This window comes from Canis lupus, chromosome 6 (assembly GCF_048164855.1).
Source record: "Canis lupus baileyi chromosome 6, mCanLup2.hap1, whole genome shotgun sequence".
Classification (NCBI taxonomy): Eukaryota; Metazoa; Chordata; class Mammalia; order Carnivora; family Canidae; genus Canis; species Canis lupus.
The window spans coordinates 24,636,896-24,664,142 of record NC_132843.1 but is presented as its reverse complement, the minus strand read 5'-3'; the positions used below and the strand labels follow the sequence as shown (position 1 = coordinate 24,664,142).

The 27,247-nt window shown below is 33.4% G+C and overlaps 1 protein-coding gene across 8 annotated transcripts in view; it reads left to right on the top strand.

Annotated features, from left to right (window-relative positions):
* Window positions 1-27,247, top strand: part of CCDC178 (coiled-coil domain containing 178) — a 419,286-nt gene that overhangs the window by 389,545 nt on the left and 2,494 nt on the right. The window lies entirely within an intron of this gene.

Sequence of the window (27,247 nt, the reverse complement as noted above, 5' to 3'; positions counted from 1 at the left end):
ATATTTGCAAATGACATATCTGTTAAGGGTTGTAAAATATATAAAGAACTGACACAACTCAACACCCAATAAACAAATAACCCAGTCCAATGATATGAACAGATATTTCTCCAAAGAAAACATACAAATGGCCAATAGATGCTTGAAAAGATGCTCAACATCACTCATCAGGGAAATGCAAATCAAAACCACAGTGAGATATCACCTCACACCTGTCAGAAAGGCTAAAATCAAAAAGACAAGAAACAACAAGTATTGGTAAGCATGTGAAGAAAAAGGTACCCTTTTGCACTGTCTATGGAAATGCAAACTGGTGCAGCCACTCTGGAAAACAGTATGGAGTTTCCTCAAAAGATTAAAAATAGAACAACCCTACAACTCAGTAATCACACCACTGATTTTTACCCAAAAAACATAAGAACATTAATTCAAAGGGTTACATGCATCCCTGTGTTTATTTCAGCATTATTTATAATAGCCAAACTATGGAAGAAGCCTGTTTTCACTTAATAGATGAATGTTTAAAGAAGATGTGGTATAACTTTCTTCAGAGAGTTGCAATAAATCATCTTAAGATTTGTGTGGAATCAGAAAAGACCCCGAATAGCCAGAGGAATATTAAAAAAGAAAACCAGAGCTGGGGGCATCACAATGCCAGATTTCAGGTTGTTCTACAAGGATGTGGTCATCAAGATAGTATGGTACTGGCACAAAAACAGACACATAGATCAATGGAACAGAATAGAGAATCCAGAAGTGGACCTTCAACTCTGTGGTCAACTAATATTCAACAAAGCAGGAAAAACTATCCACTGGAAAGATAGTCTCTTCAATAAATGGTGCTGGGAAAATTGGACAGTCACATGCAGAAGAATGAAACTAGACCACTCTCTTGCACCATACACAAAGATAAACTCAAAATGGATGAAAGATCTAAATGTGAGACAAGAATCTATCAGAATCCTAGAGCAGAACACAGGCAACACCCTTTTTGAACTTGGCCACAGCAACTTCTTGCAAGATACTTCCATAAAGGCAAGGGAAACAAAAGCAAAAATGAATTATTGGGACTTAATCAAGATAAAAAGCTTCTGCAAAGAAAAAGAAACAGTCAAAAAAACTAAAAGACAACCTATAGAATGGGAGAAGATATTTGCAAATGACCTATCAGATAAAAGGCTAGTATCCAAGATCTATAAAGAACTTATTAAACTCAACAGCAAAGAAACAAATGATCCAATCATGAAATGGACAAAAGACATGAACAGAAATCTCACAGAGGAAGACATAGACGTGGCCAACAAGCACATGAGAAAATGCTCCACATCACTGGCCATCAGGGAAATACAAATCAAAACCACATTGAGATACCACCTCACCCCAGTGAGAATGGTGAAATTTAACAAGACAGGAAACCACAAATGTTGGAGAGGATGTGGAGAAAGGGGAACCCTCTTGCACTGTTGGTGGGAATATGAACTGGTGCAGCCACTCTGGAAAACTGTGTGGAGGTTCCTCAAAGAGTTAAAAATAGATCTGCCCTATGACCCAGCAATTGCCCTGGGTAAATCTTTGGATTTACCCCAAAGATACAGATGCAATGAAACGCGGGGACACCTGCACCCCGGTGTTTATAGCAGCCATGTCCACAATAGCCAAACTGTGGAAGGAGCCTCGGTGTCCATCCGGAGATGAATGGATAAAGAAGCTGTGGTCTATGTATACAATGGAATATTACTCAGCCATTAGAAACGACGAATACCCACCATTTGCTTTGACGTGGAGGGAACTGGAGGGTATTATGCTGAGTGAAGTAAGTCAATCGGAGAAGGACAAACATTGGTCTCATTCATTTGGGGAATTAAAAAATAGTGGAAGGGAATAAAGGGGAAAGGAGAGAAAATGAGTGAAATTATCAGTAAGGGTGACAGAACATGAGAGACACCTAACTCTGGGAAATGAACAGCAGGTAGTAGAAAGGGAGGTGGGCGGGGGGTTAGGGTGACTGGGTGACGGGCACTGAGGAGGGCACTTGACGAGATGAGCAGTGGGTGTTATGCTATATGTTGGCAAATTGAACTCCAATAAAATAAAATAATAAAATAAAGCCAAATCTCAATTAAAAAGATGTTGTATATAGATACAATGGAATATTATTCAGCTATAAAAAAAAGAATGCAATCTTGACATTCACAACAACATGGACAGAGCTAGAGAGTATAATGCTAAGCAAAATAAGTCATTCAGAGAAAGACAAATACAATATGGTTTCACTCATATGTGGAATTTAAGAGACAAATAAATTAGGAAAGAGAAACCAAAAAACAGACTCTTAACTATAGAGAACAGATAGTTTTGCCCAAACATCTTGTAATCACAATAAATACAAATTGTTTCATTGTACTGTCCAAAGTTATAAATTTACAGATTGGTCGTAAAGGAAATTCCATCACATTTAGAAGAGACACACCGCAGACAAATAGAAACCAAATGAAAAACATAGACAAAAAGAAAAAAAAATAGTTCTAATTTAAAAAGAAGAAATGGCTTGAACAAATATTATGAGAATAAAATTGAATAGTGCATAGGATACAGGGGAAATGGCAACTAATTTTATATTATTAAGGAATAAAATGTGATATAGGGAATACCAGAAACAAAGTGAAGAGGTAGATATATAAAATACTGGAAAATACCTAATTAAATGGTTGTATTACCAGGTATAGACAATAAACTTTATGGCTAGGAAGTGGAGAAAGCTACTTAGGCCTGAATTCAGAGTAATAGTTTTGTAAAATAGATGGGACTTGAAATAATCTTCCAGGAATGAGTAACTGAATATAGAGAAAGAAAAACAATGTGTGAGATGGAGGGAGGGTAACACCTTCAAGTAGAAAAGATCTATAAATTAAATATTTATAAATATTTATAAATATAAGTTAAATATTTATTTAAGTCTAATTAATTATTATAAAAGACTTGGAAAATAAATTCCATGGCTATGGAATAGACATTATTTCTTGATTTTTTTTGTTGGTTTTGCTTGTTTTTTTTTTCTTTAACAAGTCATCTGTCTCATCCTCACTAAGTGCCAACCATTGTCCTCTGTGCTTTATAAGTTTTAATTCATTTAATTCTTAAAGAACCCTAGGAGGTGTATGCATGGTGTTTCAATTTAACGAAAGAGGAAACTGAAGGACACAGAGGTTACATCTTTTGCCCAGGGTCACATAGCAAATAGAAGAGACAGGATTTTAACCCAAACACTTTGGCTGCAGAATACCTGCTCTTAAAAATCATACAGTGACAATTCTCTGTGTTTGTTACTAAGATTAGATGGTCTCAGAGGAAGACAGTGAAAAGAGGTAAAGTAAGTTCTTAAACAAGGTCACAAATTTAACAGTCTGACTAATTTAAGTTTGCTGTTAGAAGAATGCAGTGAACATTCAGTAAATAATTATTAACCATTCATTTATCAAACCAAGTGCTAAATTTTTGGTATTCTCATGTCAAGTATTTCTTCTCATGGTATTAGTGTAGCTTATCAGCTACCAGTGGAGAGTTCACTTAAACCATAAAAAGTATAAAAATCATATGGCTTTTTTGGTGAAAAACATGAAATACAGATCCAAATAAACTCAAAGAACCTCCCCCCCAAAAAAGATATTTACATTGTAGTCAACATTTGAAAACTAAAGATAATGAAAATTAAAAATAAAATGTAAAAGAATCCAGAAGAAAAGAAATCAAAAATTACCTCTAGCATCTCATCAGAAACTATGAAGTTCAAAAGACAGAAGACTATCTTTAAACTGCCTAAGGGAAAAGTAAACTTAGAATTCTCTATCCAGCAAAAATATCAAAATGTAGGCCATATAACCATACTAAAAGTTATATTTTAAAAATGGACTAAAATTTCCAATTAAAAAACAGATAATAGTCACATTATATAAACATACAAGACTCAAATTTAGTTATCTATTTGTCTATAAATGATACACCATGAAGACACTGATAGGTTAAAAGTATAAGGCTAGAAAAAGACATGCCAGGGACTCCTGGGTGGCTCAGCAATTGAGCATCTGCCTTTGGCTCAGAGTGTGAGCCTGGGATCCAGAATCAAGTCCCACATTGGGCTCCCTGCATGGAGCCTGCTTCTCTCTCTGCCTGTGTCTTTGTCTCTCAAGAATAAATAAATAAAATATTTTTTTAAAAAAGAAAAAGACATGCCATGCAAACCAAGTTGGTGAGGCTATATTAATATCAAATTAAACTTCACAATTTAACTATAACCAGAGATCAAGAGGGTCATTTCATTAAGAGAAAGAATCAGTTTATCAAGCACATATAACAATTCTAAATGTGTATGCATCTAATAAAAAAATTCAAAATACATATGGAAAACATTGAGAAAAATTGCAGTAGAAATAAAAAGATGTGTAATATAATTTGAGATTTTTTTATAATTTGAGACTTTGATATTCCTCTCAGGAATTAATAGAACATGCAGACAGAAAACCAGTAAGAACATGGAAGAACTGAACTACACTATCAACCAACTAGACCTTATTGACATTTATTGAACATTCCATTCAACAATAACTGAATATACATTATTTTAAAGTGCATATGGAATATTTCCAAATACATACCATATACTGAGTCATAAATCAAGTTTAAATAAATTTAAAAGATTGAAATAGTGTGGAATATGTTGTCTGACTACAATTAAATTATCAGAAATCAAGTTGAAAGGTACTTGAAAGATTTCTCAAATAAATCACACACTTCTAATCATGTGGGCCAAGAAAGGAATTATAAGAGAAATTAGAAAATATTTTGGGTTTTTTTTTGTTTTTTTTTAGAAAATATTTTGAACAGAGTTAAAGAAATCCATGCAAGATTAATCCATATGATGGAATTAACAGTTTGAGAGGCATGAAGCTGAGTATTTCCTTCAGGTAGAATTAGAGGGCCTCTGTGGGCGGATCCTGGAGCTGATACAGGGAAGAATACAAAATACGGTCAAAGATGTGATGAGGGCCATATTTCTAGTGGGCCCCTAACTTAGCATTTAGCATATGGAACTTAGGCTAGCACCTAGGAACATCCTAATAAAGATGTGCAATAAATGAATAAGTGAAGCTCTTCTTAACTGTTAATGTAACCCAGCCAATATTATTTACTTTCTATGTTGACTTGACTGCCAGATGGTTTAATTGAATGTGTTTAAGAGCTTCCTTTATACTCCTGTTTCCCTCAGAGTGGTTGCCTCTGTGTTCATAAACTTTCATTCTTTAATTCTTTGTCACTTATGGTGTTGGTCTTCTGACTCTTTCACCTCTTAAAATATAGAAGATTCTCTCTGATAAAATCTATGAGTGCCTAGGATAACAATGGTAGCACTGAAATCACCTCTCTTTCTTCCACTTGAAGATAACAAAGGAGAACCTCAATTCAAATACTGATATCTAAGGTATGAAAACATACTCATTTCACACAATATATCAAAGTGGTGTAAATTTAGGTTAATAAAGCATTTTTCAATATTAAATTCCATCAATTAAATTAACTTCTCTCTTTATTCTGCTAAATAGCATGTTAAAACCAGAGTGTAACCCTTTTTATTTTGAAACAAAGTAAGCATATTTATGATTGATTTTATTAGAAAGACATAAATTTTTATGTGTTCTGATTTTTTCCCTTGGACTTAAACAAAATAATACCCAGCATTTTTTTTAAATTCACTTTATACAGACAGTACATTTTTCAAGTGGAAGAGCCATGTCAGTGGTGTGGGGGAGAGGAGTTTTTCAAAGACAGAACTTTAAGTTTGAAAATTAGTGACTAATGGAGCATATCAGGTAGGTATTTTTCATACAACTTAGCATCATCATTATATAATGATGCTGCTTTGATGTGAGATTAATACAGACACATGATTTTTCATCCAAGAGTATCAAGATTATAGAACAATGAACAGAGCAGTTATAACAAGAAGAAAATATTAGGATAAGATTTTAAAATATAAAAAAGATTTGAAGTAGACTTATTCACAAATGGTACCAAGTCTATCAAAGATAAAGAGAAAAAAATGAAGATGTAAAAAGTGACTCAGTAAATTTTAACATGGGAACAGGATATTATAGAGTTAAGATAAACACCTCCTAGTATTTATATATATAAAGTGTACATGAAGTGAGATCTAAGGTACACTGCGTTGCATCTCCTATCTCAATCCAACATAGTAAAAGAGATTTTACCTTTAGGCATTTTTTCTTGTATGGATCTGCACATATTATCTTAAGGGGACAGAAATCTAGCATGTTGACCAAACATTGACTTGAAAACTCTTCCCATTCATTTCTTTTGCATCATTATCTGTCAGTTGGTAAAAACATATTTTTTTCTGAACTAATTCTGATGGCCTCCCTAAATGATCTAGATTTATGGAAATATAATAAGTAAATTTACATTATATTTACATAGCAGATTTCTTCATGCGTATCTGATTTGTGAATTATAACAACCATCTCTGATGGGAGATGAGGACTTGTTGTCCTTTTTGAGGGTTTGATAACTGAGCTGTAGAGAAGCTAAGACTTGCCCAAAGACTAGCAAGTAATGAACCTCTGAGCTAACTTCTTGTCTATTATTTCTACTTCTGGTCCCTTTTAACTAAAAATCAGTTTAAAATCTCTGCAGAGTGAGCCCTGTTTGAATCCCCTCACTAGCGAGAAGGAAACTCACAGAGCCACACAATTAGTCAATTTGGGATATATTTCTGAGGAAATATTACAGGACACTGTAGTTATATCATGGAATGTATAAGCCTTTGCGTGCCTTACTGAACATGATCATACTTCAGTTATTGCCACCAAGCCCTGATTTTGTCAAACATCTAGAATTTTATGGTACACACTTCATTCTATATCACACATTTGGAGACAGCTTCTTTACTAAAACAAAGCTGCTTCATAGAAGTCCCTCTGTCTTTGTCATTACCTGAAATAATTATGATATTTCAACACAGCTCTAGTAAATGTGTTGATAGACATATCATAGATTATAAATGCATCTATTGAAATGCTAACCATGGTTGCAAAGCAGATTATCTTATTTAAAGACACTGGTTTTAAAATTTAGACATTTAATTTAATTATCTTTTCCCAGAAGTATATAAGGAAATCAGAAACCTAGTGTGAATAACATTATCTTCACAGAAATGAAAATTTGCAAGAGCATTTTTTGCCACAAACTCAATAATTTTAGTATAATCACTAACTATGTTTTTGTTTTACAGAACCAGTATGATTTGGAAAAAGAATAAAATTGCTTTTAAAGTACAAAAATAATTATGAACCACTTGAAACGTAATGTCTGTGTTTTATTTCTCATCAGAATTCATTAGTGTGTAACATCAATAATTTAGCCCATCATTTGCCAACACTGACTTGGCTCAGTAGTTCAATCATGTAACCCTGTAAACTCACTTTCCATTAAAATGAATGTTGCTGACAAAGGATAACTAAAGAGATACTTCATTTATTAACTAAAGAGGTACTTCATTTATCAACATTTTTAAATTAGGAGTTTGGGGCCACAGAAGCTTAGCTGGATGATTTATTTGAAGGATCTTTATATTAGACCTAAAGACTTTTTCCAAATCATACAATGCTACCCACAAAGATAATCGCATTTCATTTGTGAACATGTGACTCAGGACGCTCTCTTTAGAGGCAGGCATAGCCACCTGCAGAGAATCAAATGACCTACCAGAATGAAAACTTGACTGCTTAGTATAAAATTATGAAATGTGCAGCATTCTCCTATATCCTGATTTACTCCATTGGGCATATTTCTTACCAAACCTATAATACGACATCCAATATTCTAATATCCTAATGTTGTTAAAATTGATTTGAGGATTAAGTAAATAGGCTAAAGTTAGTTAATAATGAGTGTAAGACTCCTCAATATCCACAAATTGTACTTACTACATTTAAATTTCTCATCACTTGCCATGACACACACCTCTGCAGATAGAAGCGCCTATAGATATTGCTGACACTGTTTTGAACAAGAGTTTCATTTTCCAGAGCTTGATCCTATATCTTACTAGTAGGTTAACATCACATCATTTGAGATGCAAAAAGCAAATAGATAAATAAATAAAAACATCTGAAGTGTAGTGAGCAAAGCATGAAATCAAAATTCCTTATATATGTTAAAATGTTCCTGTGATAGGCCTTCAAACATATAATTTCCAGTAAATATGGCAAGACGGTGTAATCAAATCCTTCCTTGCTTCTTCTGTAATAAATTAAATGCATGTTTCTTGTTAAAACCTTTTGATAGAAATGGAGGATCTCTGCATTTAGCCTTTAGATTTGCCAGCTGGCATCTTTCCCTGTTTTGGATCAAAAAGTTCTCAGCCAGCTGATTCATTCAAAAGTCAAAACCCAGGGATGATGTTGGATTATGAACTGTTATCTTTACTGTATCAAGCTACTTCTTTCTCTTATTTAATCTCCTCTCCCCTTTTATCTTTCCATCCTTCTTTAGAAATATTTATTCTGACAGACTCTAAATAATAATGATCCTACAGGAAAGTTTTCTCATGCCCTTTTTATGCTTTCTCTACCTTATAAAAGTTAAGTAAGGAAAAAAAACCTCTTCAAAACATTATAAATAAGAAAGTATTCATCTCACAGTGCTGTGGTAGTAGTATTCCACAGTCGTTTTGTGAAGAAATAGAGGCAACTGCACTATATCAATGCAGATAACTTCTGAGGGTAACTAGTGTGTTCCAGCATCATTGCATTAGCTGATATTTCTATGCCACTTTACATTTCCAATTTGTGTTTATTTTAATTTGACTATCACAAATAACCCTGAGAAGGAAGATTTTACTATGCGCATTTTACAGATATGTTAACTCTCAAAGAGCTTAAAAGAACATCTCTGTGACACACCATGCATTTGGTAGAACCAGATTTAGATCCCAGATTTTCTGATTCCCAATCCATACTCTGTAAATGAAACATGATGCTGCAGAGTGCCTATGTTTGGGATGAGAGAGAGAAATGAATATATATTGTGAATCTATTGTGGAAGACAAAAAAAAAAAAGTTAAGCAAAGGAACAAACTGGAAGCAACTAGTCATTTTAAGAGCGTTCTAGTACACAAGTGGCATTTTTAAAAGCTAACACATCCAGACTAGATTTTCAGTGCAAATATTTGAGAAATGGAGCTGAGAAGCTACTGTTAAAAATGTAGGTCTACAATTACAAGATCCTAAACTAGGGATCTTGTAAACAGCAAAGGAAATGAAGAAGGGGGAAATGATGGACATTTCAGAGGCATAGTCACACTGACTTACTGAATGGACTCAAGACCAGCAACAACATGACTCTAAACTTTGAAGCTAAAGATAACCAAAATAATAATAAAAAGGAAGGAGAATTGGTAGGGCCTTAATCTCAAGGGAAGAGTCTCATTTAAGGTTATACATAACTGAATAAGAGAATGGGACCTATATCAATATATCTCTTAGCAACTGAAATACTTATTGGGACATAAGTGATCAATAAGGACTATAACAACATGTTTTGTGGCCAGACTATAAAGACACAAAGCCAGACATTTTGTAATTCTGAGGAAGTTAGTGAATAAAAAAAATCAGAGGAACAATAGCAAGTACCTTAGGAAATTCCTAGGTTCAGCTGGAGAGAAGCATGTCATAATCAAAGGAGAAAGAAAGAAGACCAAGAATTAGGAGAAAAATTAAGAATATACTATTAACAAAAGCCATGAGAAAAAAATTTAGGATGGTGGTCACTAATGTCTGCAATTACAGCCAAGAACTTGTGTGTCTTCAAATTATATTTTGTTCCATTGTAGACTGCATGATTGCCTCAAAATAACATATGCATTTTACTTAGGCATTTGAAAATTTAGCCTGGAATTGTACTAATTCACAGCCTCCGCAGGAGCATCCTAAGTGTGTTTTGAAACAGCCCCCATATACAGAGGGTGGGAGACTGTGCATTTGATTTTGACTTATTGTGAAAAACATTCCACAGTCATGGCATCTGTTAAGCTAAATGGCTGTTTATATTATACAATATGACATATTATCCAAATTAAGTCATTATGACATGAAACAGTTTATGCTGTACTTCTGAGTTTTGTATAAAATTTATATATCCCATTCAATATTTGCCAAAAATTAAACCAGAATACATTTAAACTTATCATGAACACATGTAAACATCACACATGAAAAGAAATGTATAGATGGTCAGTATCTGAGCCTTTAAAGGCCTCTGCCATACATCTGACTTTATTAAATGAAAATTATGCATGATTATTCCTTGATCTTTCTCATTTAAAAATGTTTGTAGAATTTTAAAAACCAAAAAAGTAAAAGGATATATCTAAGTCACAAAACAAATATGGGTAAATATGTAAATTAGTACTAGATGGAGACAAATGAAAGACCTTTTAAATATACATTAGAGAAGAAAATGGACAATCTAATAAATGAAGAGCCTGTGTCTAGCAAATGTATAAAAGAAAGATAGGTAAAAATGGTAATAATATAAACCTTTTATTAGAAAAAAGAATAGAGAGGTACCTGGATGGCTCAGTTGGTTGCACTTTGGACTCTTCATTTTGGCTTGGGTGATGATCTCAGAGTCCTGAGATTGAGCCCTGCTTTGGGCTTGATATATCTCTCTCTCTCTCCCTCTCCCTCTGCCCCTCCCCCATACCTGTGCTCTCTATGAATGAATAAATAAATAAATAAATAAATAAATAAATAAATAATCAGCAAATTCAAATGACACAAATTATACAAGATAAATAAATTAGATAATGAGTTTACCACATTATAGACAGACAAATTGTTTTTAAAACTCCTGAAAATACTGAGACATAGCAAAGATCTGGGGAAGTTGTGTGTGTGTGTAGGTGCACACACACACAAAAGAAGGAAACTTTTCATTAATTTAATAAATATTTATTAAATATATGTGCATGCATTATAGATATAAAGATGAAGAAGATTCAGTTCCTGCTCTTATGAAAAATCTAGTCTCGTAGAAAAGACAAGTCAAGAGGCATTGTTAATATAGTGTGATAATTGCAAAGACAAAAGACAGAAGTGGGAAAACTTTTCAGCCAAAAGACAAAGGAAGTACTAAACCTAGATCTGAAAGAAGGTTGTATATTACTGGAGTTATAATATGTTCATATGACTCATAGAATTCAGTTGAACTAGAGCTACAGGTGCGTGTACAGAGAAGCAATAGCCAAATCTTGCAATAGTTGTGTACCATGAAAAGATCTTTATCCTGAAAATATTGAATAGAAGAAAGGGATTGGGGGTTGATAAGTGTAAAAGGAGGGAAATGATAGTATCTGAGGTTTAGAAAGATTTCTTAGTTTCATATGTGGAAAGTAGAAGGTAAGGTGGGTAGTGAAGGGGGAGGTAGAGAAGAGGTTTCATGACAGGAGATGGCACTGATTAGGACACCCCTCCAGTTTCAACAGCTAGTGGCCTCAAATAAGGTAATGTCATTGAGATAGAAAAAGTATTTGGGAGATAATAAAAGACAGCTAAGGACAACATTTGTCTTTAACTGGATGTGGCACTTGATTTCTAGCATAGTTATCTTTTTTACCTCTCTACGAATCCTGGTTTGGGAATTCAACAAAACATCATCCTCCACCTTTCCTTCTTTTCTTCTTTCTGTTTTACAAAACAAATACTCTTTGATAAGTCTCTTTCTCTTCTGGGCATTTTCTGATGCTGCATTATGTTCCTTTGAAGTCATCTCCATCACTGCCTCCCTCCCTCTCTCTGATACCCTCAACTCTTACATGAAAAATGTGAACATCTTTCTTGCTTCTGTAATTCAGAGATTGTTTTTTCATACCTCTTTCATGGCAACTGCTTTTATTAAAGCTTAACATTCTTAAATTTCTTTCACCAGATAGATTAGGACGCTGAAAGCAATGCCGTATTCAGCTGTACATTCCCAGTAGTGTCAAATGCAAAGTAAAATGCATGTTATTATGTTGACATATATGTCAAGTATGTATATATGGCATTTGACATATAACTATAACATGTATATATGATATATACTTATCTTCTGCAAGAGTCTTTAAAATTCTTGCATTCAGGGTTCCTGGTTTGTTTAGCATTATGCTCTATAGAGTGTTAGGGGGCATACATTTTAATAGGTTCTGTTTAAATGCTTAACGAAGAAAATGGGCAGGTTTATCAAAGGATGATCTGAGATAGTATCCAGGAAGTAATCTGATGATGAATTAATTAATAGACAAATCAGGGCAGTGTTAAGAACAATATCAGATATAATTTTGCCATAGTTGAAGAAATCTATTCTTTTACAAGATACGCCCTGGAGGCAGTGGATTTTTTAAGGCAAGTAGAGTACAATTTATTTTTTAAAATAATATTTGGGAGATCTCTTGTGTATTAATTTTCCTGGTTCCAGTCTGCCCTTGAGGCTAGAAAAAAATCAAGAAATTGTATAAAACCAATTGTATAAAACCAAAGTGATGAGATACATAAAAGGAAGCTTATGAATTCACATTTCTAGAAATTCTAATGTAAAAAAACTTACTAATTTGCATTTATTTATGAGCTCATTATTTACAAGTAAATATACAATAGCAAAAAGTTCAGTAAAAATAAGGAAATCCATTTTAAAAAAGAATTTCAAGGCTGCAGAAATTAACAATGAAAGATTATGTTACTAGATTATTTTACAAGAGAGGAGAAAAATATCTATTCGAGTCCCACATCAGGCTCCCTGCATGGAGCCTGCTTCTCCCTCTGCCTGTGTCTCTGCCTCTCTCTCTCTCTCTCTCTCTCTCTCATCTCTCATAAATAAATAAATAAAATCTTTAAAAAAAAAAAAACAAAAAAAAAAAAACAAAGATAAGTTCAGTGATGGGATAAACATGTCATATTATTATTAAATAAGATAGGCTATAGTTTGCCAGTGACAAGGCACACTTAGACTGTATCTGCAAGACAAATGGCCCAAGATATTGATGAAATCTGTAGACATGAGAAGGTTTTTTTCTATAAGAAATATGATTTACTGCCTTACTATCAAGCCTGTAGTTTTGTGCTAAAGCCCATTACCACTGTGGCTTTACCAGCTAAGTCAATTGATAGGTATGGAAAATATTGAATATGATTAGTTAAATTGTTAGGATATGGTCCCATAATTCCCCCAGATAATCCCACAAGACAGAATAATTTCAGTAAGATTATATACCAATAAATTGCCTTCAAACATAGGTTTACATAGGTATTAATGAACTAAAAAAAGAATGAATCTATGACTGGATTGTAGAACAATTTCTATTGGCCATATTAATAAATCCAGTTTCACAGATTTTTTTTCTTCTGATAAAACAAAGCTGTAGTTTTTAGAAGCATAACTGTCCCACAGTAGAAGCAACAAAAATCTATACAAGAAAAAGAATGTGCTTGTTTTACAAAGGTGCTAAAGCAAAAATAAGAATTAAAAACTACAAACTATAGTAAATCATCTTATTAACAGCTGCTTTTAGGTACATTAGTTGTACATCTTTCAGGACCGAGGAACCATTATATTCTGGCAACAATTCAAAGAATGATACTTCGACACGTTCCATAGAGCAAAGCATTTTTATTCCCAAGCAGATAATTCTAATACATTGACTAATTTTTGTTTATCTCAAATGACACTATACAAGCTAACTTTGAAATTTAAATTATTTTAAATAATATTTCTAAAATGAATTTATTGTATTTGTAAATAATCTCTGAAGAAATTAAGTTTAAACCAAAAACATATTTATTAGTAGATTAATAGATTAATGAAGATACTCGCCATTCAACTTCAAAGTTTTACTTAAAGATTTGAAAGTACTGAGTGCTTTTTCTAGTTCTTTTATTTATACAAAAACTTAAATATCACTAAGTCCAAATTATGCAGACAATTGGTACTAAAATCTTTAGCTATTTTCCTGCAATTTTGTAGCAACTTTTAAATTTCTGCTTATACTATGAAATATGTTACATACTTAATTTATTAAAATCAACTGATTTGCTGCAGCTAAGTTTTGTAATCTTGTACAAAGTAGTACCACTACGTACTAATATGTATAAAACTCATGAAATATTCCTTAATTCAGAAGACTTTCCTATTTTATCAGATATCTTACTCCATGTAACAATTGTCTTTCTGCTTTATTACAATGGTTCCATCATATATTTTTAATCAACTAATGAATAATGGACTTATTCATCATATTGCAGCTACATTTTAGTTATATTTTCATTTTAATTTTCACTTATTGAGAAATCAGGTCACAAAACCATTAAGCTCATTATACTATCATGTTTATCAATTTCTCTAATTTTTTTATCAACTCTGATATTGTCTTTTATTCGTAGATAAAAATAGACTTACCTTGCTCTTTCCAAGAAAATACAGTTTTCTAAGACAAGGCTATAAATAAATTATTTTCAGCTGTGAATTTCAGGTATATTCAAGTGCTTTTGATTTCCCTCAACCTCTTTTGATAACAAATAATGTGTCATATATTTTCATCATAGTATCAACAATAACTTAGAAATTTTAATGATTCTAAACACACATTTCTCCTTTCCAGTATTCAGAATTTAAGCCAAGGAAAAATTAGCATAAGAGACAGTAACTAATTTCTCTAAGCAGAAAATTATTTATTTTTTTGGAAAAATATTTTTATTAGACATATCTGATAAAGGGTTAGTATCCAAAATCTATAAAGAACTTATCAAACTCAACACCCAAAACCAAATAATCCAGTTAAGAAATGAGAAGACATGAATAGACATTCTTCCAAAGAAGACAGCCAGATGGCTAACAGGTACATGAAAAGATGCTCAACATCATTCATCATCAGTGAAATACAAATCAAAACCATAGTGAGATACCACCTCACACTTTTCAGAATGGCTAAAAATAACAACACAAGAAATAACAGGTGTTGGTGAGGATATGAAGAAAAGGGAATCCTCTTGTATTTTTTGTGAGAATGAAAACTGGTGCTGCCACTCTGGAAAACATACAAAGTTTCCTCAAAAAGTTAAAAATAGAACCACCCTATAATCTAGCAATTGCACTATTATTAGGTATTTACCCAAAGGGTACAAAAATACAGACCTGAAGGGGTACAAACACCCCAATGTTTATAGCAGCATTATCAACAATAGCTAAACTATTAGAAAAAAATCTTCATAGGCAATTTGAGGTAGGGTGTGCAAAAAGATAAAACAATAAGCAAAACCCTCATAATTTGTCAATTATTGTGTGCAAGGAACAGTAAAGAATTCCTCAAGAGCAGAGTGAGACAGTGGGGCAATGTGATGGAAGGCCAGAGCTCAGATTGTCAGGAATAACTAAAGTATAGTCAGGAACAAAGATGTTTAATTAGTATTCTAAATTGTAATGATGTAATCTACCACTACCCACCTTCTCTAATCACCTAGTGATTTCTGCTACCACACATAAAACCTTCAATTTGGTCTGTATTGTGGAAATTAGGGAAAAAAGATAAATTTGGTGACTGAGTCGACATGGTGAGGCACATTATAACAGACTGAGTAAGGTGAAATGACCCCCAAATACAGTCACTTCAGTACGTTACAGCTAGAGGGGACAATGGGGACATAAGCACACCAGGAATTTATAGTTCTAAAAGGTGTGAGACTATTTATGGTTAATTAAACCAATGTATGTACCAAAATGTCTATGAATATTGGGAACAAGGAAACATTTTATAGGTAATGGAGAACAGAAAAACTACCCTAATTTAATGTAAAATCATTTACAAACACATAAAGGCATAAGAACATCATGATAAGTCATTCAGAAGGAAAGGAAAAGTGTTAATGGAGATTGATTTCAAGTTTGAAATTATAGAGAATTGAGGCTCATTTAAGATAATGAAAATTCTAGAGGCATATATAGTAAGGTGATGAGTCTTGAGCTCAGGAAGACCCCTGGACTAAAAAGAATATTTTAGGACTCAAAAGGATATTGCTGGTAATTGAAATTATGGGGAAGGTGTTCAACTATACCATAGGAACAGGAATCAGCTATAGAAGTCTAAAACTCTTGTTGACCACAAATATGCTTCAGTACTATAGATTAATTTTTCTTCTTTAATATTCTGCCATTGAAATGGTATATCTTCAAATTTTTCCTAGAATAACTAATAGAAAATTTTTCTTAGCTTTCTCCTTACCTATTAAATTGGTCACATTTCTAAACTCTACCAGCCAAGGTTGTAAAGGGATCCCACAATGGAGTCACACACATTCACATCACCCTATTTCTTGGAATAATTTTAACTGTTGAAAACCAGAAGAAATTATCTAAAGTATGTGAAATCAATTGATACTCCTACTTTCAGCCAAAATAAAGTTACAGAGTTCATATTTACCCTTTTGCCTAAAACAGCCAAATGCCATAGAAAATATATGGAACAAAGGTTTTTGAGGCATTTGACAAATCAAGCAGTGAAGATTAGTGATCCAAGGCAAGCCTACAAATTGTCTCAGCTTACTATCTTGAGAGAGTTTATAAACCATAGTACAAGCTGGAAGTAGGGGGAATAAATGGAGGCAGACTTCTGTAGACTCCAAGGGTTGAATGAATGTAGCTTAGAGTTCAAGGAGATCAAGGCAGGTATAACACATAAGACAGAGTATCCTGCAGAGAACTCTAGAAATTTACAGGAGATTCCCCCTTGAGTAGTTAGTTGAACAATATATGCATATAAGAAAACTACCTTAGGCCAAGAGAAGTTACTCCAAATATTAGTGGCTATAGTATCTGGTTGTTAACCAAGATGTGTTTCCATAAGACAGAATGAAAACCTCCTAATTTGTGGAGAGTTGGGTAGAGTACCCCTTATCTCAATAGGGGATCAATTAACTATAGACCAACACAGCTCTGGCTCTACCTAACAGATCTTGAAAGCAGGACTCAAAAGGATCAGACTGGTTCCCAAATAGCTTAACTGTAACTAAGAATAGATCTAAAAAAAAAAAAAAAATCTCAAGACTATTTATAGGAATATAAAAATATCAAGCATATTTAGAAACTATAATGAAAGATAAAGAAAAAGAATTTTTAACATGAAAAGAGTTTCAGTAAGCCATGAGATATCTTCAAGCAGCTTAATATATGTCACATGTGATTCCCTGAAGAACAGGAGAAAGAGACGAGAACAGAAAAAATAGTCAAAGAAATTATGACTTTTTTCCAAATTTAATGCAAACTGTAAACAAAAAGGTACAAGAATCTCAACAGACCACAACCTCAAGAAATGCAAAAACCACACTAACACATATCATAATCAAATTGCAAAAAACCAATGAAAAAGAAAAAATCTTAAAACCAGCCCAACATTGAAAAAACATGTTACATACAAAGGAACAAAACTAAGGTTGACAACAGATTGAAATCAAGACAGTGGAGTAACATATTTAAAGTAATGTGGCCTGGGAAAGACAACCTAGAATTTTATACGTAGTTATGTCTTTTAAAAGAGTCCAAAGGAAAGACTTTTTCAGACATACAGAAGTTGAAAAAGCCATCACCAGATTTGTACTCTAAGAGATATTAAAGGAAGTTCTTTAGACAGAGGAAAAATGATGCCAAATAAAAATAGGAAACTACTCAAAGAAACACTTCCAAAAATGGTAACTACTTGAGGAAACATATGAGATTTTTTCTTATTTTTAAAACATGTATAAATGGTGTGACTGTTTAAGAAAATAATGTATAGCAATACAGTGCATAGTTTATAAATATACATAAGTAGAAAGTGCATAGTTTATAAATATCTATAAGTAGCATGAAAGCCAAGAGAGAAGAAATATTATTGTGTGATTTTATACTATATGTGAAGTAACTCACTTGAAGACATATTCAACATAGCCTTAGACATTCCAATCAATGTAATAATGCAAGAAAAAAATAGATACAGATTGGAAAAGAAGTAAAATGTCTTGAATGGCACAAAACATTATCATCTGTGTAGAAAATCCAGTCAAATCAACAAAGAAGCTAATAAGTAAAGTTAGCAAGTTTGCATAATACACTACTATACAAAATATTTCTATAGACTAGCAATTATTGGACATTGAAGTTAAAACATTGCCTTACAATATCATAAAAATATTAAATACTTCAGTGCAAGACCTATACAGTGAAAACTACAAAACACAATTTTAAAGAATTTATACCAGTCCTTCTCAAACTATTCCAAAAGACTGAAGAGGAAGCCGCACTTCCAAACTTGTACAATGCCAGCATTAACCTGATACCAAAGCCAGACCAGGGTACTACAAGAAACAAAATTGCAGGATAATATCAGTTATAAATAAAGATACTAAATTCCCAACAAAATATTAGCAAACAGAATTCAACAGTACTCTAAAAGGATCATCCACCATAATCAAGAGAGATTTATTCCTGAGATGTAAGGGTGGCTCAACACACACAAATCCGTCAACATGATGTACCACATTAACAAAATGAAAGATAAAAATCATGTTGTTGCCTCAATAGATGCAGAGAAAACATATAACAAAATTCAAGATCCTTTTATGATAAAAAAAAACCTCACAACAAATTAGGATTAGATTGAATGTGCCTCAATAAAGGTCATATATTTCAAGCCCACAGCCAACATCGAACTCAATGTAAAAAATTGAAAAACTTTCCCCTTATCATCAGGAACATGACAAAGATGCCCACTCTCACTTCTTCTATTCAACATAGTGCTGGAAGACCTAGTCACAGCAATGAGGAAAGGGAAAGAGATAAAATGCATCAAAATCAGAAAGGAAGAAGTAAAATTTTCTCTTTTTTTTTAAAAGATTTATTTATTTATACATGAGAGACACACAGAGAGAGGCAGAGGCATAGGCAGAGGGAGAAGCAGGCTCCTGGCAGGGACCCTGATGTGGGACTTGATCCCAGATCCTGGGATCACGCCTTGAGCCGAAGGCTGACACTCAACCCCTCAGCTACCTGGGCATCCCAAGAAGTAAAGTTTTCTTGTTTGCTGATGATATGTTCTTTTAAATAGAAAGTCCTACAGGCTCCAAAAAAAAAAAAAAAAAAAAATCCCTTAGACCGAAAACAAATTAAGTAAAGTTGCATGATACAGAATCGATACACAAAAATCAGTTGTTTGTGTACCCTAACAATGAACTATCAGAAAAAAAATAAGAAAATCTCATTTACAATAGCACTAAAAAGAGTAAAAAAACTTAGAAATAAATTTTCCAAGGAGCAAAGATCTGTACACTGAGAACTATAAACATTGATGAAAGAAATTAAAGAAGACACAAATAAATGGAAAGATATTCCATGTTCATTAATTGGAAGAGTTATTCTTAAATTATCCATACTACCCTCAATGATCTAATGCAATATTTAATGCAACCTTGATAAAAAAAAAAGTTCCACTGTCATTTTTCACAGAAATAGAAAAAGCTATCTTAAAATGCACTTGGAACCACAACAGACCACAAATAGCCAAAGCAACCATATGAAAGAAGAACAACATTGAAGCATCATTCTTTCTGATTTCAAACTATGTTACAAAAATATAAAAAAAAATACCATAATCAAAACAGTATGGTATAAAAACAAACCCATAGATCACTGGGAAAGAATTAAGAGCCCAAAAATATACTCACGCATATATGGTTACTTTTTGACAAAAGAACCATGAACATTCAATGGGAAAGGATAGTTTCTTCAGTAGTATTGAGAAAACTGTATAGCTGCATGGGAAAGAATGAAGCTGGACTCCTATATTATACCACACACACACACACACACACACACACACATACACACACACAAAGAAAAAACTCAAAATGGAATAAGCCCTTGAATGTAAGCCCTGAAACCATAAAATTCCTAGAAGAAAGCACAAAGGATGAACCCCTTGACATTGGTCATGCCAATGATTTTTTTTAGATTTTACCTCAAAAGCAAAAGCAAAAAGAAACAACTCGAACTACATCAGACTAAAAATCTTCTGCTCAGAAAAGGAAACCATCAACAAAATGAAAAGGCAAACTATAAGATGAGAGAAAATATTTGCAAACCACACATATCCAATAACAGGTTAATATCCAAAATATACAAGCACTCATATTAACTAAATGGCAAAAAAACAAGCAAATAACCCAGTTTAAAATGTTCAAAGGACCTGAATAAATATTTTTCAAAAGAAGATATATAGTTATTCAACAGGTATATAAAAAGGTGCTTGAGAAACGCCTACGTGGCTCAGTGGTTGAGCATCTGCCTTTGCTCAGGTCATGATCCCAGGTTCCTGGGATCGAGTCCCGTCCACAGAGATCCTGCTTCTCCCTCCACCTGTGTCTCTGCCTCTCTCTGTGTATGTCTCATGAATAAATAAATAAAATCTTAAAAAAATAAAAAGTTCTCGATCTCACTAATCACCAGGGAAAAGCAAATCAGAACCACAATGAGATATCACTTCACTCCTGTCAGGCTGTCAATCATCAAAGACATAAGAGATAACAAATACTGAGGAGGGTGTAGAGAAGAGAATCCTTACACAGTGTTGATGAGAATGTAAACTGGTATATCCATGATGGAAAACAGTATAGAGATTCCTCAAGAATTTGATAAGTAGAACTGCTACAGGATCCAGCCATCCCACTTCTGGGTATGTATCCAAAGGAAATAAGATCATCATCTCACAGAGAATCTGTACTCCCATGTTCACTGTAGCATTATTTACAATTGCCAAAGTATGCAAACAACCTAAGTTCATAGACAGATAAAAAAAGAAAATGCAATATATTTATGGAATGGAATATTATTCAGTCTTTAAAAAGAGGAAAATCCTGCCATTTGTAAAAACATGGATGAATCTGAAAGGCATTGTGCTGAGTGAAATAAGCCATACAGAGAACAACAAATACGGCATGGTATCATCAATATGTAGAATCAAAAAAAAGTTTACAATTGGAACTCATTGTGCTTCCCAGTGGTTCCAGGTATGGATGGGGCAAATGGGAGAAGTTAGTAAAAGGGCACAAACTTTGAGCTATAAGAATTAGGTCTGAGAACTTAATTAAAACATAGTGACTATATTTGATAATATTGTACTGCATAATTGAAATTGGCTAAGAAAGTAGAACACAAGTGTTTTCACCCCTAGAGTAAATTTGTAAGGTAATAGATATATTGACTCCATTGTGGGAATCCTTTCACAATATGTATGTACATGAAATCATTACATTGTATTCTTTAAATATACATATTATAGAGTTGCCAATTATACTTCAGTAAAGCTGAAAAAAAGCAAATTGGGCATCTATTTTATTTTCTATGTAAAGGCATCCTCCTTTCTTAGTCTTAATATTTTTAGTCCCAATATCTTGAATTAATATTTTTCAAATAATATTTTCCCTCAATATTCATTGGGAAGCAATCAGGATGAAGAGAATTTCAAGCAAAGATGGTGCATGTAAAAGGATATCTTATTTTAGGCTTGCTGAAATAATAGCAAATTCCAAATTCACAATGGTTTGGTTTGGTTTTGGGGGCTAATTCTAGAGATTGTAACTAATTTGGAGCCAAACCCATCCGCCTGCAAGGTTAGTAATCATCAGTGTCAGGTTCACTCTCCTCAGAAGGATCCTTTGAGAGGCTCTGATAGTCACTCAGAGCACAGGAGGATTACTGGAAATAGGTTATCTTAGATTTCTAATGGTGAAAACAACAAAGTAGTGCACAATACTATGAGATTTTTGTTGACGCTTATTCTAACCATCAAGTCTAACATAGAGGTAGTTCATAATGACACAGAATGAAGCTATTTTATGCACAAGAGACAGTTTTCCTAAAGCTTTTTAAAATAAAACAAGAGAAAGATAATTTAATCAGTCTGTGTAAAAGAGTGAAAAACTAAGAATATTTAAATTTAATTTAAAATCAAACCCAACTAAACTACTATCTAGGCAACCTAAGCTTTTTTTGCTCTTAACATCCCACACTATATGATGTCGAGTGAGAAATGCAGAATGACCAGTTATACGCTGCACCAATATGACAAAAACAATATACAGTCATATCAAAACTATATAGGATCTGCTACACAGAAATCCAGGTTTGTAAGAATTCTAGAATGCATGGTCCTTCGTATACAGGTCATTTCCTAGCAAATATTCCTTTGGTTAGGCCTTTGTAATGCTTCATAACTTTATGCCACATGGACTCCAAATAATGTTTTTACTGAAGCAGAAGTTCATAGTGAGCTGAAATACATTGGTTTAAAAATTGTTGAAATTCAAATACAATATAGAGGAAAACATAAATATTCTTACACTGCATTCAGTGCTAAGTTGGCTCACATAAGCTTGTTTTCCAAGTCAAACTTTAGCTAGTCAGCAGTCTGAAATTAATTAGACTAATTGACTAAGTTTCAAATTTTGGGACTATGTTCATACTCACAAATGGTATACATCAGAACACTCATGAGATTTTTAAATAACATCACTGTTAAACATTTTATACATTATAAGCAAGCATTTACCAATCACTGTGAGGTTTAATTATTGCTAACAGCCTTGGAATCATCTATAGAACCCTCAGCATATACTTTGGAGCATATATGGCAATGCAGGTCTATTTCATTTGTGTAAATGATATTTTTAGAACAATCAAAACAAATTCAGGATACAGAATGATGAGTAAAACGAATGATTAATTGCACCATTCAAGACCTTCAGTAATATGGATCCAATTTACTCTTTTAGTTTTATCATCTAGTACCCCCAGAAACACTTGTCTATTCAGTGGTTCCTGAGTAGATCCCATGTTTTTCTGTCTCCTGGTTCATCTTTCAAGGCATAGTTTACAAGGCATCTCTTTTGTGAGATGTCACTGAATTCACAACTAGAAGTGGCATTTCCCTCCTGAAAACCGCAGCTCATCTGAGGCTCTATCACATTCTGTGTTGTGATAAACTGTTATTTCCACCTTCCTTGAGGCCAAACTGTATTTTGTATTACAATTTAAGGGGTAGAGTGTGGAGGGGGGTAGGAGAGGAGTTGGGAAGGGGGCGGTAGTATGCTATTTTTCCACTTCTGACCACAGTATCTGCCATTGTACCAAAAAGGGATGCCTTAAACATAACAAATGAAAATAAGTGTTTGTTGAGTGAATAAATGAAAGAGAAATGTAATTTACACTGTCTATGCAAAGGTTGAAGTCTAAGCACCAAGTCTCATTTTAACTTATTTATTTTCTTCGCACCAATACAGTTTCTCCATAATATATTCTCTGGGATCTTAAGAGGTACTACCAAGTAAAAGATCAGGTGCACAATGAATTTCTGAAATGCTGCATATTAGAACACTAAGCCAGTTTTATGTTATTTTTTAGTTTGGATATCTGAGACTATTTAATATGCTTTTAAATATTGTGCTTTATAACTCTTGAAAGAGTGGGGTTGGATATTCAGTGGTTATGAAATTTTTGACCACAGAAAATTTTGTTTTTCCACAGAAGAAACATTTTCCTCTGAGAAGGAAAGCACCCAGGGAATTAAATTTATGCCAGTTAAATTAGCAGTAAATATGGGAACAGAAAAAAATGAAGTAGGATCTAATTTTATTTTCGGGACTAATGTGGGGAGAGGTTACTTCTCATGCTGAATTCTAGGTAGACCAGCCTTTGTTTCCTGAAAAGAAAACCAGGGCCTATTATTACCCACAGAATTTTTTTTTTTTTTTTTTTTGAGGAGTCTAGCAAGATCTCCGAGCTTGATCATTCGTTCAGTGGGGGATTCACATGGACTTTTTTTTTTTTTTTTTTAGAATATGACTGTGAAAATTTTTTCTCCTTTAAAATAATTTGGCTTAGGTTAGTCGTCCTCTTTTTAAATTATTACTATGTAAATGCAAAGTTAAAGTATCACTTTCTCCTTATCATTTGATGTGTTGCCAAAAATGTGACTGCTTTCCCGCTTAATATAAATTACATTAACACCACATTTTCTGAAAGTCAGCCTAGTTATCCACCTAAAGTTCATGCATGGTTCTTTTCCCAGTCTCCTCTATCCCAGCATAAACGCCTGTAGCTGCTTTGGTCTCTCTGAATTTCTAACTTACTTTTTTGGAAATCTGATAATATTTGAAATACCAGTTAAAATCTAGCAATATAATGTTTCTTATGAATGCTCCCCCGCCAAAAATCTAATAACATTGCATAAAAAAAGACAAAGTAACAATTTTCTTTCTTCAAAACCACTCAGCTATGCAATCTTTAGTTCTTTTAGACCTTCAGAAGGTATGATCAGTATGCATAGGAAAAGTCATGTCTCTTACTTCACTTTGCAAGAGTGCACTGCAGAGCATTAATAGCTGCATTGCCTTGTTAATAAACTTCAGTCAAAATGCTTTGGGAGATAATTTGATTAAAAAAAAGAATAAAAAACACCGAAGCTGAAATATTGCTTTTATAAGCTGCAAGATCAATTCACCATGTGCTTTTTTAATCAACTGAAATATATACATTTAAACAGAAAACACAGATGACTTAGCATCCTCCCATATCATGTCAGTGAGCGTGACTAGTTCCTTGTAATTTTTTTTTCTAATACTCTCTTGTGCTCTGACTTATGGGGGAAAAACTTTCCATGAAAAATGTGTGCTACTTTTCCACTTTTGGCCTTGTATGTGCTTCTTCTCTGCCTTAATTACAATATAAATCAACTGCAAAAAAAGATTTACAGTGATTACACCTCACTTAGAGAGCTGTGAAGATTGATCTGTAAGTGGTATGTTTGTCAAGCTCTGTGTCTACTTCTCATCTTAGCTAGTTCTAAAGTGAATCCCAGGACGACAGATGATAATATTCAAAAAGAAGTAAATGTCGGAGGGAAAAGCTCAGGCATATCACTCTGTTCTTTGTGTTCTCACTGAAAATGCCAACAAATTACCCTTAGAAAACTCCTGGGCAGAAGACTTTTCAAATAACTGTGAACTTCCAACCCATTCACTACATTAGGAGAAAATATCACCATGGCTACTGAACTAATCCCTGAGTAAACCCCATTTTCTTTCTACGTACCTAACTGGGTGAAATAGAAATTGTAACACAAATCTTCGTATTTCAAATGGATTAATTATTTTTAAAAGATATTTATTTATTTATTTATTTATTTATTTATCCATTCATTCATTCATTATTTATTTATTTGAGAGACAGAGAGAGAGCACATGTGCACTTGCCCACATGAGTGGGGTGAGGGGTAGAAGGAGAGGGAGCGAGAGTCCTAGCAGACTCCACGCAGTGTGGATCCCAACTTGGGGCTCAATCTCAGCCTGAGATCATGACCTGAGCGAAAATCAAGAGTCCCACACTTAACTGACTGAGGCACCCTTCTAATGGATTACTTCTTATATAATAAGAATTTATTAAGGACCTATATTCAGGTCACTGTACCAGTTTCTTGGAAAGAAGTTAATCAATTCTTAACGTTAAGAAGTTCTTTTTCTTAATGTGATCACACTAAACAGAACAAAAACATACAATTAAGAAACAAAGCTGATGCAATATAATGTGTCCTTTCATCTTTCTAATTCCTCAAAAGTTTTGGAATATGCTGGATTTGGGGTCAGTCTTATAGCTTGACCTAACTTTTTGTACCCCTACAGACATCTGTCCTGCCCACCCCACTGCTATTCAGGCAGGTTGGCACGATTCTGGTCTAAAAGATCAAGGAGATGAAATATCATGCCCTTTAGATTTATTTGTGTTGGATTTCTTTGAAAGCCAACTTGACTGCTTCATTTAAAAAGTGACCTCAGTGATTCCTTCTTGATGAAATGTAATAAAGCCTCTAATAAATTATTAGGGGAGCTATTTGCTAATTTGCCAGTATATCCCTTTTAAACATTAGCTTATCTTTTCCAAAGAACACTCCTGAAAAATGATGTTTTTCCATTCAGCTGCTCCATACTTTTGTTTCCCTACCATGAAAACGCTCCTATTGAAGAGTCAAATGCCAAAAATTTTCACTCTCAGTTCATATGAGGACTCAGAAAGGAATGTAATCATACTTTAAAAATAAAGTATATTCTCAAATCCAGAAATTAGCTAGTAATTGAAATTATCATCACAGTATTTTAACTGATGACCATTGAACTCTTTTCTGGCAAACGGCTCATAGAGCATTAATTGCATGTCACATTACAGATCTGCAGAGTTAAGTTCTGTCTTGTCCTTGGGACTGTAAGTTCTTAAGCAACTTTGTAAGTGTCTTTTAGGGTATAAAAGAAATCATTAAACTGCAAAAGTTCTATTTGATCTGAGAGGTATGTACTTTCATTGTCTCTTCAAATATCATTCCCTGTTCCTCAAACCCATATTATCATCTGCCCCTTTTGACAGTGCAAAGAAATTCCACTGCCTTCTACCTCTACCCACAGCATCCAAGTCCCTAAGAACCCTCCAGAAAACCATTTTCTACAAAGAGCAAATTCAAAGGGTTTTAGAAACAAAAGTTTATTCTGATTTCATTCTGATCAGTGCTTGAATAGGGATAACGTGGATTTTTTTTATAATCCTATATACATTTTAATGGTTATTTAAAATAGCTAATCATACCAATTGTTACTAATATACAAATAGGATCCTAATTTAAGAACAAAAAAATATCTATCTTCCCTCTGCTATTAATCAGCAAATATTACAAGATATAATATCTACATTATGAAGTTTGCAAGATGCAAAAATGAAACTCTGAAAATGCCACCATATGCAAAACTTTATACACTCACAGAAATATAAATCTTATTTCAAATATTATTAACTCAAAATTGGCCCTCTTCTTAATAATTCACATAGGAGTTGGTTTGACATTGGATTTGATCTTCATCATGGAAAAATTTTTACTTCCCTAACCAATACTGAAAACACAGTATGAAAGAAACATTAACCATCTGAAGCAAATGGGCTACCTGAGCACCTTAGAAACACACCTATGTATCAGGAAGGTAATTGTATGATAATTTAAGATGAACAGAATGCAGACTAGCATTTTATTATGCAAATCACATATCAATTGTAATTAGCTATTTATTAAAGCAAGACTTAGCCT